A 6,000-nucleotide genomic window follows, 5' to 3' on the forward strand; every position below is an offset into this window, starting at 1 on the left:
AACTAACACACTTAGAAAATCCAAGATCTTGTATTTCTACTTTACAGACTTAGAAGGAATAAGTGTTCCAGGTTACTGTTGTTGAAGATAAATGACATCTCTCAAATCTCTTGCCTTCTAGGAAAGATTCAGGGCAGACGAGACCACATTGCTCCTAACTATATGTCCTGATGCAGGTGAACTTGTCACGTGGAAAAAAAAAAGAAAGAAAATAAAGGGAAGGATGAATAACATGGCTGAGGGGAAGGTCTAGAGTTGGGAAATAATATATTCAGGATTTTCATTTACTCCTTCATTCAAAAATATTTGTGTGCCCTTCTCAGTGCAAGTGTTTGAGCATTTGTACAACATATCTGTTCTTTCTTTCCTTAAGGGCTTGCCTGAGAGTACAAGGCAGCACAGATGGAGCTTTCAAGCTGTGGATATATGCCCAGAGCTGAGATATGAATCTTACTCAGCTTTTCATATAGAACAAGTGCTAGCCATTGTTTTTAGCTGGCAAACACATTGGCCGACTCCCATTCCTTCTTTTAGTGATGAAAGCTTATATCCCTGGGCTTGTGGCTCAGACCAGGTTAATAAGAATACTTCTTCTAGTTCCAATCAGGTAGCACATGTAATCCAAGTCACATTATTACACCAGGATTGCTGTAGACAGAGCTAGCAAGAAAACCCTTGCTTCTGAATATCAGAGTTAGAAGTTTGTGAAAATAGATGTTAGTCATCCTATTTTTTGGTCTTATAGAGAATATGGTGCTAGATAATAAAACCACCAGAGATGGCAGAATTAGAGGAGAGAGAGGGAGATAGAGACAGAGAGAGAGAGAGAGAGAGAGAGAGAGAGAGAGAGAGAGAAAAGAGGTGTTAAATGCTGCTTCGGGGTCTGAGGTTCTAAAAACTGACACTCCTTAAGGTGTTAGTTGATGAAAGATTCTGGGCAGAGGAGGCTGCCTCCTCAACTCTGTATCACACTTCACCATCTGGAGCTCAAAGCAGCACTATTCATGCCCGGGGCTCAGAATGCATCTTACATAAACAGTTCCTTCAACCTCTGGCTCCCAGTTTTGCATCTTCCACCAGGAGTGTCCTCAAATCACATCTCCTGAGAAAAGAAACTATTTTCTGACACGGAGGAGTCTTAATCTCAGAGGAGATAGTCTCTAAAGGGAACCAAATCTGCAGAAATGCAACTCTTTCCTACCAAGTAAACAATCTTTAATATAATTAAACAAAACTCTTCTAATTGTAGTTTTTGCTGTATATTTATGTAACCAAAAAAATTCAAGGAGTTTCATCAGAACAAGGAGTCATTTGTCCCAAGTCTGTTTCCATGTTTTTTTTTTTTTTTGAAACAAAGAACTGTTGGCAGCTTTGAAATGGCTGTTTTTCTCGTGCCCACGTTTTAGTCCAAGTGCAAGCTTAAGGTCCCAGGCCTTTTCTTCCTCCTTGAGGTCTGTGTGAGGAGCTCTTCACAGTTCACACACTGCAAATGAGAATCAGGACCATAGAAGAGTTGCACAAGTGACTCTATTTCCTATTTTGCTCCAGATATCACTATTATAGTCCTCTGAAGATCATAAACATCTGAGTGGGATTATTCTGTGAATGCTTAGAAATGTAAGCTGAAACATACTGAAATACTAAGGGAAGAAATAGAAATTTAGGATAAAATTCCATGGAGGTGACAGTTGAATTAATCTGTCATGTAGTGGTTTCAGGGTACTGTGATTTTAAGAGCAACTGTGGCACATTATTTGGGGCATGACCAGAAGTTTCCCAAGGAGACCAGGTTAGAGCAGTCAATATAACTGCATTATTTGAGTGTAATTTAAGCCCCTCTGATTTCTTGCTGTGCCTCTTCACATCCTTGTGAAATAATAGCTGCAGTCTCTATCAGCCCTGTCAACTTGAATTCTCCCTAGAGCCCTGTCTTAGTCTTTATGTTTTTGTCAATTGACTGGGTTCCTGAACTGGGTCCATTGCCCTTTTTGTTTTTGCCTTTGGTATTAACAGCATAAAAGGCATTTTGTTCAACTACATGGCTTAAAATATGAACACATGACAGTTTTAATACTAGTTTTTTTCTATGATGAGTAGGGATAGGCATTGGAAAAAAGTCCATAATAACTATAATTATGATTCAGTTAGAAAGTCACTAGACAGGAAGCCTAGCTGCAGGAAGGATCAGATTTTCATAAGGAAGTAAGAATGAATAATTGGTTGGCTTTGATTTTTCTCTAGTATCATCCTGTTGTACTGTAAGAGGCTAGAGGCACACACTGGAGCAGTGGAAAATTCTGGGTTGGGTGCGATGCCATAGGACAATGGCATGGCTAGGAAAATCCAGAGTGTTGAATTTCTGCCAGAGATGGCCATGCAAAACACTGTCATCTTGGAATCTTGGCATGTCAGATAAGATATGCTGGTTCACATAAAGCCCATTCCATTCTCCATAATCCTCACCTCCATTTTTCTTTATTTGCTTTGTTGTAGTGGCTAAAATATCTAAAATTTCTATTTCCCAGTCTCTAGTGAAACTAAAGTGGCCCGTAATATGGTTCTGACCAATGAAGTATAAGCAAGTATAATTTGGTAGCACTACTTCCTCTCTCTTCTCTGCCTTGTGGCTTTTAGGCCTGGAGGCACCGATGGTGTGAGGAGTCAGATGGGTCAATAAGCAGTTAGGTTGGTCCTAGTGAAAAATGAGGAAAGAGAGTCCCTCTCTGAGGGTACAAAATGGTTGCCTTCCCCAAAAGTTATCTTTAGCAAGGTCAAAATGCCAATCCCACTACTTGGAAGCTTCCAGTCATCATGAAAATAGCAGGAGAGTGGTGATTTTACCCTCCTGATGGTTTTTTGTCTTATCCAGACAAGCTAGACAGGACAGACAAGACTACAAATCCAGACCCTTGATGCGCTTTGTCCTTGCCTTCTAATTGATTATTAGCTGCTGTTCTGATTTTTTTTTCCTTCAAAAATTGTGCTTCAAAACCCCACTTCCAGCAGCCTCTCAGATTTTGCCTCTTTTTGTGTGCCCTTCCAGGCTGCTTTGGCAGGAGGTTTCTGAATTCAATAAATCTTGCTTTTTCTTTCTGCCTTGTCTGCATGGAAATTCTTTCATATGAGACAAAGAACTGAGGTAACTATTTCACCTATAACAATGTCCTGTGGTACCATGAGGCAATAAGCAAGAGAATGAGCAATAGTATGATAAAGATGATAGACTAAAAAGGTGAAAGGGCCTACATGCCCAATGGCATTGTAAGTCTCAGCCCAGAATTGCCTACCCTGGGACTTATGTCAGGTGAGACAGTGGACCTCTGTTCCTCTAGGCCAGTGCGTCTCACTCCTTTCTGTGTTTCAGCTCATACTTACACACTACACACAGATAGATAGGCAAAGCTGCTTAGGACTGAAGACATTTTCCATGTCTCAAGTGGCCCCTCCAAATATTAAATGATCAATATTTTGGCTTACTGTTAATCATGTATGCAGAGAATTCCTATTTAAGCCCCTTTGGGTTATGGGTTTCTTCTCTAAGGCTGAACACATTGTGGATGCATTGGAGTTAGAAGAAGGTGTTTGGAGGCAAGGAGGTTACTATAAGCTTAAAAGGAAGGAATGGTGACATACCTGAAAGTCAGGATGAAGGTGAAAATCAAGTTAATCTTTGTGAGGTCAAAATGGGAATGTGGCATGTGAAAAACAAATTTGTATTTAAAGAGAAATTTCTGATTTAGGGATTGGTCATTGAGCAAGTGCTTGGCTAATAGAATGGAGATGGAGGTCTATAGGGCAAAGAAGCAAAGAAATGTGAACCAAAGGAACTAGCACTGTGAAATTCCCTTTGGCTGTAGGGGACACTAGAGTGTAGAAAGAATATACTGTCCCAGATTAAGGGTATCAAAGGAGAAGGAGGAGGTTTTGGCTAGATGAGAACTATGTACTTTGAAGTGGGAGAAGAGACTTGTGCTGAGGATACACATAACAATTGGCCAGATTGGAAGAGATAGTGCTGGCTCAATTGTCTGATAATAGCTTTGGGAATCTAGTAGAAAACCAAATTCTGAGCAATAGACAATATCTTTCCCCCTTCTCCTACTCTTGTTGTATTGCTATTTCTCCCATTGACCTTTTCCTGCTGCTTTTCCTCTGGCCAATTTAGTTCAGATGGCAGCACTGCAAATAAAATATATGAACAAGTAGGATTCTCTGGACTGTCTTCCCTGAATATGAGTTAGTAACAATTAAAGTAATAATCATTATAATGAAAACAATATAAATGTGATATATATAATTAAGGTACTACATATAATACATTGTTGAACACATAATAGGTGTCTGACACCATTGAAAAGTGTTGTATATGTATTAATTCATGTAATCTTCCTACAGATTCACTGTGTTAAAGTAGCATCTAGCATTATGATTTGGTGTGTGACAGACAAAGCACATTAGACAAAATGGAGCTGATTTTATTTGACCAACTGAAATAGAGAAAGCAATAAAGAGATGATTTTATTTAGGCAATTGCAATAGGGAAGAATGTCAAAAGTCTCAATAAACAGGGAGGGCCTTATGGAGTTTTATAGAGGCAGATAAACAAGGGAGCCTACATGAGATTTACGAGGAAGGCTGCAGATATGTAAGAATATTTGAAGCCAAGGTTATGCATTATAGTCATCTCCTGGAATACAAGAGACATGGATTTCTCAATAACTACTGGTCAAAAAACGGGGCTCAAATAAATGTTTAGATGTCATATGATGAGAGAATGAGTGGCACATATGAAAGTAGAAATCAATTTAATGACAACTTTCAAACTCTCTACCCCTAAGCCCAAACAATCCTTCAGCATAAAACAAGGGCAATGGCCTATCATTCTACAAATTATCTAAAATTATCTACTGCTAAATTTCTGGAGACTGGGTACTTAAGAACATCCTAAGTACTATGTTTTAAGAAAAGTCAAATATCTGATAAAAATTGAGAAGTGATTATATATGATGCATGATTACATAAAGTTTTTAACAAACCTCTTAATTATTTATGTTTTGGTAATAGTGTTGACAATGAGAAGCCATCCAATAACTTGACAATAAGGACAATAAAATTGTCCTCTCAGAAAGCTACTCTTGGTGGCTTTTTTACTGCCTGCAAAACCTGGGCATCTCCCTAGGTGATAGGTTGTTCCCAGGACATCTTCAAATAGTGCTTTGCATAGAACAGGTACCCAACTATTTGGTTAAATCAATTTCTCTGTAGGAATAAACTTTGAGAATGTGTGGAACTGCAGGACTAAAGAGTTTGACAATACTTAAAACTCCAAACAAAATAATCTGAGAGTAATCTCATGAGACATATCTGGAAGTGATTATAGTTTAATATGTAAAACCTTGAGTAGTGGCATCATACCTTACTTATTTTCTTGTGTAAAAAAAGGTAAATTCCATCTGGGGTAGGGAATATGGAAATCTCAACTGAAAAGTTATTAATATCCAACAGTGCTTGGAATCACGGCTTGAGATCTCTTTAATCTGATTCCACTAACCATATAATATTGTATAACTAATATTCCTATTCTAATTCTGTGCTTATTAAACAACATTGCAATTTCAAATTGGCTTCCTGTGTCTGTTGGAGAAAGAAATCTTGGACCTAGTGAGATTAGTATTCTGTGCTAACTGTGGCACAATGGAGCTGCAACCATGCAATTAGATGCTTCTTTACAGATAGATCATTAACTGTTGCACCTTAGAAGCCAAGAAGCTGAGACAACTAAGCAGTAATTTGGCTGCAATTATTTTGTTTTAGATATCTAGATCTCAGGATTTAGTGTGGAGATAGGATTTAAGAAATAAAAGAGCAGGATCAGGCAGGAGATAATAAGTGGAGTTAGGGATGTGCAGGACTGTAGGAATGTGGTGGCAAAACAGGAGATGTTTCTCTGCACCCTTAGCAGTATCAGGCATTATTTTCTAAATCTGCTCATTTGATAGG

This window comes from Oryctolagus cuniculus, chromosome 8, assembly GCF_964237555.1.
Source record: "Oryctolagus cuniculus chromosome 8, mOryCun1.1, whole genome shotgun sequence".
Classification (NCBI taxonomy): Eukaryota; Metazoa; Chordata; class Mammalia; order Lagomorpha; family Leporidae; genus Oryctolagus; species Oryctolagus cuniculus.